This window comes from Mesocricetus auratus, unplaced genomic scaffold (assembly GCF_017639785.1).
Source record: "Mesocricetus auratus isolate SY011 unplaced genomic scaffold, BCM_Maur_2.0 Super-Scaffold_4256, whole genome shotgun sequence".
Lineage (NCBI taxonomy): Eukaryota > Metazoa > Chordata > Mammalia > Rodentia > Cricetidae > Mesocricetus > Mesocricetus auratus.
This window is the reverse complement of record NW_024429182.1, coordinates 117,759,658-117,769,645: the sequence shown is the minus strand read 5'-3', so window position 1 is coordinate 117,769,645 and position 9,988 is coordinate 117,759,658.

Genomic DNA, 9,988 nt, shown 5'->3' with positions numbered 1-9,988 from the left:
CGCTCTCTAAGACAAGGTTGCTCTGAAAGCTTAAAGACTTGGTGCCATTTGGGGTTTGCTATCTCTGCTTCCTTCTGCAGTTTGAAATGTGAGCCCCTAGCTCTCAGCTTCCTGCTCCAAGTCTGCTACCTGCTCTGCCCACCATTATGGACCCTCACCCTCTGGAAACATAAGCCCCAAATAAACTCTTTCTCATGTTGTTTTATCACACCAATAGAAATGCTAAGACAGTCAGTGGCAGATGTCAAGGAGTTAGTGGCAATAAACCCTTTAGACCCAATTTAAGCAACCAGGGGATAGAAGTATCCTAGGTCAGATGTACCTGAAATCCATCCTGAGTGCCCTGTTAGTTATATCCTGGCATCTCAAAAGAACAATGCTCAGGTTCTTTTGTCCAGAGCTATACTTCTGCCAAGTGTTAACAACTTAGTTATACAGCTTAACAACAACAACAAAAAAACACAGCCAACAAGAGTAAAAATATCTTGAAAATTAAGTAATTGTGCACAGATTTATGAGCATCTAATACCTATCAACCTCCAGAAGGTTTCCATAGTTTAGAGGCACACATGGTGAGCAATGATCAGTACGATGACAAAGAACTGAACAGAAACTACTTCTGGAGCAAGATTTGGAGTCCTTGGTTAGAAAGAAGAATAAGCCTCGATAGCCAGATTTTTCAAAACTCTTCCAAATTTAGGAAGCGGTGCTAGTTGTTACAAAAAGACCTGTGCAAGTGTGTCTCATGTATACAGTATCAAAACACTTTTCTTCAGAGTAAACAGATATATACCTAGGTTTTCATTAGCCACAGTGTCTATATGACAGTTTTTAGGTGTCTTTTTTTAAGTTGTTAGTACACTAAACGTTTAGCATTATGCATATTGAAAGCTTTTTTACAGAGGTTGAAGGGTGTCCCAAGGCCCATAGTGATCTATTGTAAGCAGATACCAGTTGGAGACTGAAGTAAAAAAAAAAAAAATAGCAAGGTCCATCGTATATAACATGAAAGGTTCCTTCATTTGCATCATGAAAGGTTCCTTCATTTGCATCAGCTGTTCCTCTAGAAGAGCAAAGTTAGGTACTGATTTGCTGATGGAAGAATTTGTTTTGGGGGCAGGGGTGAGGATGGGGAGTTGGAAAGATGACTCAGAGGTTAAGAGCACCTGCTGTTCTTGCACAGGACCTGGGTTTGGTTCCCAGAACCCACACAACAGCTCATGACCATCCATCTGTAGTTCCAGTTCTAAGAGATCCATTCTGGCTGCTGTGGGGACTGCATGCAGGAGATACACATAGGTGCATGTATGTAAAACGTTCATATACATAAAATGAAAATAAATACAAAAATAGAGAGGAATTTTCTTGTCAACCCTCCATAATCTATAATATAAGCTCCATGAGTCGTCTCTCTCATCCGGAGTGCTCTCATGGGGCTTTCTTGTCCTCTTTTTATACTCTGCAGGGTTAGTTTGGGGCTTTCTCGTTGGGATAAACTCGGGTTATTCAACCTGGTTCATGACCTAGGGGAGCAGGGCATGCTCTGGCCTGTCGTGCCCATTGCTTTCATTGGCTCTGGCGGGTTGCAGCCTGCTGTCTCGCTTCAGCCATAGCTGGCTGCTGAGAAGGCGCTGGGCACTTGTTGCATGTATAACCCTTACCCTTACCTTTGTAAACTCTGCAAAAGAGCTAGCTTAGACACAGAGTTAGACATGCTTCTAGTCACAGACACCTAGGGCATCAAAGTAGTAAAACCAATTTGAAATAGAAGAAGTCAGAATAGACAGACATACAAATGAACCCTGACTTCGTTGAGACAATTTCTTTATTTTGGGCGGGGGGATTCTGACACAGGGTTTCTCTGTGTGGCTTTGTAGGCTGTTCAGGAACTCATTCTTGTAGACTAGGCTGGTCTCTAACTCACAGAGATCCGCCTGCCTCTGCCTCCTGAGTGCTGGGATAAAAGGAGTGTGTACCACCACTGCCCTGCCAAAACAATTTCTTAAGGAACCAAAAGTCTGAAACATAAATAGCAGAAAACATAAAGCAAAACACAAAATCTTCAGTTCCTCACAAGAGCAAAACAATGTCATCAAAAACATCCCATTGCTATTATTGCCTTTATATTAGAACATTTACAAGTTGAAATAGATCTTATTAGTTCTCAAACTGAGGGTGAGATGCTAATTTTTCTCATATTCCTTTCTCTCTTTCTTTAGCGTGGTCTGTTTTTCTATTTGAATATGAGGGGTGTTTTAGCTCCTACCTAACTGCTCTTCATCTATTTTATTTAATTTACGATTTCAATTTCGTTTTAAATTATGGGGAGGGGGGAGCATGAGTGAAGTTCCTGCAGAAGCCGGAAGAGGGCGTCAGAGCCCCTCGAGCTGGAGTTTCAGGTGATGGCGAGCCACCTGATGTGGTTGCTGGGGACCTGGCTCAGGTTCTCTGGGACAATGACACATGACACATGCTCCTAACTACTTAGCCATCTCTCCAGCCATCTTGTATCTCTTTCCCCTTGGTCTAAATTTTTGCTAAAAACAGATTAGATTTTTTTTTTTTTTTTTGGTTTTTCGCGACAGGGTTTCTCTGTGGCTTTGGAGGCTGTCCTGGAACTCGCTCTGTAGACCAGGCTGGTCTCGAACTCACAGAGATCCGCCTGCCTCTGCCTCCCAAGTGCTGGGATTAAAGGCATGCGCCACCAACGCCTGGCAACAGATTAGATTTAAAAAAATAAATACAGAAAGATCCAAGAGTAACAATTAAATGATTTAACTTTTTAATTGTCAGAGATGATAGAAAGATGTAGGTATAGATAGAGATAAGGTATCTATCTACATATTGTTAGTATTCAGGCATCTGTACTGGCCTGTCCTTGGGGTTCTGACAGGATACGCCCTCAGCTGCAGCCACTAAGAGCACCACCTGTGCGCATTCACTATGTTCCCGTTTAAAAGGCCCTGACCACCTTCTCTCCCCTCCTCTGCCTGTCCTTCTCTTTCCTCTTGCCCCCCCCTTTCTTCTGCCGCTCTCTTCTCTGCCACCCCTGTTTCCAGAGTCCTGTCTCCTCTCTTCCCTCCCACCTGTTCCCACTCACTTTCCCCAATAAAAACCCCTCCACCCAAGCTCTGTCTCATGGTGAAGGCTGCTTTTTAAAACTACAGCACATATGGCATATATAGATACAGTTCTTGCAACATTACTGTCTTAGAAACCACCCCAAGTTTACAAAGACTAGTTGGCTGCAGGTCTCCCCAGGGGGTGCCACACTAGAAAAGACTTACTATTTTCATGGTTACATGAAAACAGCTGAGATCTCCTCAGCTTCCTTGTCTCTCTCTATTTCAAATGGTTCAACAGAACCCTAACACCCCAAGAGAACCGCAAACCTTTCCAGTCATACAACAGGAAATAATTAGGCAGAGCTCCAGATTTGCTCCAGGGTGCTTCCAAATTGACAAGTCTGTTTTACAAGAGCAACGCTGTCAGATTAATTGACCTTCCCTGTAAGATACTCCGCACTCCCGGAAGTCAGGCCTCACAGCCGGGAGAAACCAAGCCCTGTCCTGTACACCTGACAGGCCCCTTCTGGAAGGATTAAAATATAGATTACAGATGCTTCGACAGGGAAAGGACAAAGGACACCGCACCATGCCACCATGAAGCCTCTGAATGCAGGAACCAAAGAACAATGTCTTCCTGTCTCTGAAGTCCCAGACTTTGAGCTACAGTCAGGTTTTCTTTCTTTCTTTTTTTGTTTTTTGTTTTGTTTTGTTTTGGTTTTTGAAAGAGGGTTTCTCTGCCTAATAGCCTTGGTTGTTCTGGAACTCATTTTGTAGACCACGCTGGCCTTGAACTCACAGACATCTGCCTGCCTCTGTTTCCTGAGTGTTGAGATTAAAGGCATGCACCATTGCACCCTGGTCTATAAGCAGGTTTTCAACATCTTCAAGCACTCTCTCTCTCTCTCTCTCTCTCTCTCTCTCTCTCTCTCTCTCTCTCTCTCTCTCCCACTGTCATGGTCACTGTATTTATTTATTTAATAATAATAGTCCAATATTGTTCAGCAGAAGAATCCCAAATGACAAAGCCAGTCACCAGATGGCAATGACCCCAAAGAGCTCAAAAGCAAACGGGAAGGTGAAGCCCGAGGTGCACTTATTATTAGGGAGGGTCAGATTTCCTCCAGAATCCAAGCGAAGTTCAAAAGACAGTTTTTTCTGCTTCACCAAATAGAGGTTAAAAGGAGGTGATGGACCAGGTGTGGTGGTGTCCCGCGTTAATCTCAGCACTTTGGCGGCAGAGGCAGGTAGATCTCTGTGAGCTCGTGGCCAGTCTGCTCTGTGTGTATATTTTTGAGATCCAGGCTGAAAGGAGGAGGAGGAAAGGAAGGAAAAGGAATAGAAAAGAAAACAGCTGATGGCAGCGGAAATGGAAAGATAGACAAATATTCCCAGAGTAAAATGACTCCAGTAACTGCTACGAACCATCTGAGGTTAGCTCACCACAAGTGGCAGACACCAGGGAAATGTGTCTTTGTCTCTTCATGGTCACCATTTTGTTATCAAGCTTGGCGCGCGGGGGGGGTGTTGTGTCACAGCCAGTGCTCCAAGCCAGGTTTGGCCACCAATTAAAATAGCCAAATTGATAGTGAAAAGCAGAATAAGGAGACTTATCCAATGTGCCCACACTGGGAAGAGGGATGAAGACCCGAGTTGCCTTGAGTCCTGAAATCAGACTAAAGTACAAACAGAGCGCTAAGGATTTGCGCATGTAAGCAGCTCCCTGGCAAGGTGTGGTCCCGCCCACCATTGACCCCTCCTCCTCTGGGCTCCAGGCTCATCCCCCTAAAGTGCTGACAAGATGTTAGAATGCTCGGAATCTCTTCCTTGGAGACAAGTTCTCCCTCTGGTCGCCGCCTTTTCCTTCCCCTAGCTTGAGATTCCTGGGGAATTTCCCATTCCTTTGGTGTCCCTGGTTTTCAAAGTCTGACAGTCATATTGGGAGACACAAGCATCTCGTTAGAATATCTTCATTTCTACTCATTACAGAAGGTGGGCAGGGCGTGGGGGTGGAGAGACGAGGGAGGGAAAAAAGAAAGGACGGGGACTTATGGGGCAAAAAACCAAAGAAGGCAGATTTCATTCCTGGAGATATCCTGGTAATAACTCAAGGCAATAATGAGGATGTTCCAGAACTGTAAATAAAGCCAGAGGTAAATAGCAATCAGCGGAACCGCAGCTGAGGTTGTGTGGGAGGAGGAGACCCGGAGAGGGGCCGTCTGAGTCAGCATGGAAGCTGTGGCGCTCGCCCTAGTGAAGGTACAGCTCATTTCAGGGACAAGCCTCAGGGGATCGGACCCTGAGCCCCAGCCATCTTCTTGGGGGTTGGGGGACTATCAGTTGCCTCCTCTCTGACTCAGAAATGCTGCCCACAGTTTCCTAACCCAGATCTTAAAGAAGGCTGCTGTTCAAGGGCTATCTCTAACCTGGCTGTGTTCACCTGCCTCTCCTAGTGGTTTCCCTCTGCTCAACATGTAACATAATCATGTGACATCAGACACCCCTATGCTTTCAAGACCAGTGTCTTTCCTCCAAAGTAAAGATTTATGGAGTGTGGTAGTGTTAATTAATCCCAACAGGAGAATAAGACCACTACCACAATTTGAATCAAATTGATTTTTATTGGGGTGTACCCAAAAGCTGGCTAGCGACCGCCTCCCGAGTCAGGCTAAACAGAGCAGCCCTGAATCTTGGACCCCTTTTTTTTAAATTTTAAACACATTTTTATTTTTATTTTTAAATTTACATTTAAATTATATAAAAGGTTGCTTCACAAGTCAATCCCAGTCCTCCATTTCCCTCCTCCCACGCCCTCCCACCAATTCCCCCCAATACCACCTCTTTTCCCCAGGGAGGGTGAGGCCCTCCATGGGGGTGCTCTTGGACCCCTTTTAAGGAGTAGAATCACAAGTAGTTTTACAGAAGGGAGACAATGGGGCAATAAAGAAATTTTTAAAAAACTTTTAAAAATCATGTGACCAGTCACCATGTGATTGTAGAGGGGTCAGGAGGGTTAGGGTATTTTCAAAAAAAAAAAAATCAAGATCATGGGTTGGGGAAGGTCAGGTTTCAGGAAACAGAACAAGTCAACTGTCATTCAAAATGGAGTCGGGCAGGTTCCTCAGTAGCACACATCAATAACTGAAGGAGAAAATAGAAGTTAAGCTGATATACAAAGGACTTACCAATAAACTTGCTTATATTAAGTCACGCAGAAGTAAAACTTACCCAAAGGACCTTAGCCTCCACGGGGCGGTTCAGAGATGGTGCTGGCTTCTGGCGGTTCATTAAGTCCTGTGTCTCTTATTAGGAAGCCTGTGATTCTGTCAGGCAGGCAAAATGACCTTGGCTAATGGCTGTCCTAAAGAAAAGTCCTGGCTTGCTTCAGATAACTGTGACAGTATCTTACTTAAATCTCCCATATGTCCAAAGTGTCCAAGCTTGCAATTTCCTGACTCCATAAAATGTGTTTAATTGCCCACAGTGCAATTGCCAACAGCGTAAAAGTGTTTAATTGCCCAAAGTATAGGGTCGTGAGCCCAAACGCAACTCATCTATATAAGCTGTAAGGGGTTTCTGTTCAGGGGCCAGGTTCTCTTTGGATATTAGCCGGAACCAGACATGCACTTTTATTACAGAGTTTTTCATTATTATTATTATTATTATTATTATTATTTCCTGTGTGCTTGGAGTAAATTCTCATTGGGAAGATTGATTTGCCAAACATAATCCTAGCTCTTAGGAGGCTGAGGCAGGAGGATGGAAAGCTGAAGGCCAGTCTGGGCAACCAAGTGTGGTTTTATCTCAAAACCACACAAAACAGTAAAGATTCACCCACTGTTTTCATGGTGCTGGCGCCAAGCCCTCCCCCTGTGACCCTGACTGTGCGACCTTGTCAAGTTATGTAAACAGCATTGTCAAAGGGTGGGTGTGGGCAATGTCCACACAGATGGAGAGAGAGCATGGGGAAGTATTTGAGAAATGAAGTATGCAGCGAATTGGGAGGGACAGTCTCTTAGGTCTGGGGAGTTTCAAGTCCCAGCCTGACTTGGCACACCTCACCTGCCTTCTGCAGTGGCCTGGCAATGCTGCGCACACTCAGTGCCTTTTGCCCCATGAGAAGTCTGCTTCTCCCAGCAGGATCTCAGAGGATTTTGCCGGGTGCCTGTCTGCACCGCACCCGGGGCTGTACAGGCATGTCTCTGTCACTGCATTCTTTCCCTCAGACCCCAGGCTCCCTCTTCAGGCTCTCCTGACTTCCTGCCGCACCCACCCCTAGGACAAGAACCATCAGAAGGCCGCAAAGCGACCAGCTTGCGAAAACACAGAGGTGAGAGACCTCTCGGACAATGGGATTTGTGTTCCCAAGAGTGCCTAAGATTTCCCCTCTCATAACAAACGCTTTGGAGAAGATCAATGGGTTCTACACTTGACAAATGTCTGGGAGATTCTGCTGACCGAAGCCTGAACTTCCCTGTTCTACCCTTTCCCACACGCCCCTCTTCTGATAACCTGAAAAGCTGGGACAGGACAGGAGACAGGGCATTGTCTCTGTTTTGGTTCGGTTTTAAGGTAGTTTCCTAAATTGGACACAAAAACGCTTAGTAAAATAAACTCTTTGGCCTCAGCAAAGATCAGCATTTAAGAATGTGGGGGCAGGGGCTGGAGAGACGGCTCAGCAGTTTAAGAGCACTGGCTGCTCTTCCAGAGTTCAATTCCCAGCACCCACATGATGACTCACAGCCATCTACAATGAGATCTGCTACCCTCTTTTGTCGAAGGTGTACATGAAGATAAAGTACTCAAATACATAAAATAAATAAATAAACCTTAAAAAAAAAAAAACAAAGAACATGGGAGTCACCAGGCTTTAACCCTAGCACTTGGGAGGCAGAGGCAGATGGATCTCTGTGAGTTCAAGGCCAGTAGTCAGGCTCACATAGGAAGTCCCAGGCCAGCCAGAGTTATATAGTACCAACAAACAAAAACAAAAGCAAGGATGGAGGAGAGGAGAGGTTTGAGAGTCAACTGGATATTGAATGCCAGTTATATTGCCAGGAGCATGGGGATGTTTAAGCCCTTTGGACCTGTCCCCACATGCAACAAGTGAGAATGATACCCCAAGCCTGGTAAGTAAATGAGCGAAGGCGGCCCCAACACACTCTAGCCAACACCCAGCCAGGACCAGTGATGTCATTGCTAGAGGCCCTGAGCTGTGAGTCATAGGTGAGTAGCCTGGATTCATCTCCTGTCCCTTGCGTTTGCCCTTATTCTTTCCTTTCCTGCCTTTATTTAGCACAGGCATCAGACCCAGGGATCCATGCATGCTAAACATACCCTTTTCCACTGGCTTATACCCTCCCCCATGGTTCCCCTAATAGCTCCCACCAGGTAGATGCTTTTGTTAGGATTAATAGTTCTGAGCGAGGGATGGAGCCCAGTAGGCCGAGTGTCTACCTAGCACACACAAGACCATAGGTTCAAACCCCAACACCACATAAGGCAGAACAAGTACCTATAATCACAGCTCTCAAGAGGCAGGAGGATCAGAAGTTCAAAGTCATCCTCAGCAAATATCAAGTTTAAGGCCAGCCTGGGGAGGACAAGGGAGGGGGAGTTTGGCAGTTAATGAGGGAGACAGGAATAGTTCTATCTGCCCCAGGGAAACAGCAGGAAAGAGAGCAAAGTGGGCAGGGGTCTGTCTTTTAAAGGGGTCCTTTGCACCTGCATTCAGATTACACAGCCATGGAACCCTGGGCTGACCAGGGTACTGCCTGAGTGCATTCTTCCAGGTGACAGGGGCAGGCCAGCCTGAATCCTTACAGCTGATGCATATATGCATGTGTGTGTGAGTGTGTGAAAGTGCGTGCTCGCGCATACACACACACACACACCCTCACCACCACATACATGCCCCCACATATACACGCTCCCACCACACACACACACACACACACCACACACTAAATGTAATAAAAACTTTTTTTTTAAAAAGAGCATGTTAGCAGCCGGACGGTGGTGGCACACGCCTTTAATCCCAGCACTCGGGAGGCAGAGGCAGGCGGATCTCTGTGAGTTCGAGGCCGGGCTGGACCGACAGCCTCCAAAACAATACAGAGAAACCCTGTCTCGTAAAACCAAAAAAAAAAAAAAAGAGGGTGTTGGGTTTTCTTTACTTTGTCACTCCAAGGGTTCTACTCTCACCCAGAAGCACCCCCCAAGTGGAAACCAAGTGTCTTCAGCATCTCAGAATTAGCTCCCAGCAGTTAGGAACTTCTGGGTTAAAGAAAGGCAGGTGCAGCTTCAGGAGCCCTGCTCTCATTGGTTCATTGGTGATGCTGGCCTTCGGGACCCAGGGCTGCACGACCTGTATGTGGAGGATAAGAGACCTTACAAGCGCTCCAGTCACACCCAAGAGTGTCGCTTTTTAGGTAGAGCTGAAAGAGCTGTGAGTTGCTGGGGACCCAAATCAAGAGCAGCTTCAAGGTCCTCTCCCCTAAGAACACGAAGGAACCCAAATCTGAAGACCTTTCTGTTGTAAAAGACAAGCAGTTCTTTATTATTAAGGGCAAGGGGGGAGAGACCGGGAGGGAGGGAGGAAGGGAGGAGGGAGGGGGGGAGGAGAAGGGGAGGGGGCAGGGCCCTTTTAAAAGGGAACATAGTGAACATGCACAGGTGGTGCTCTTAGTGGCAGCAGCTGAGGGCGTGTCCAGTCAGGACCCCCAGGCAGGCCAGTACAGATGCCTGAATACTAACACTTTCTCTCAGAGGATCAGAAGGACCTGGGGACTCAGGAGGGCTGTGCATAGCCAGCACCACAGGCCCAATGGTGCAGTAGCTCTCCCTATGGCCTGGGGCTGGTCATGAACCTGTCTGGTCCTGTTTATGGAGTACTGACCCATGAATTCACAGCTCCTTCTAGA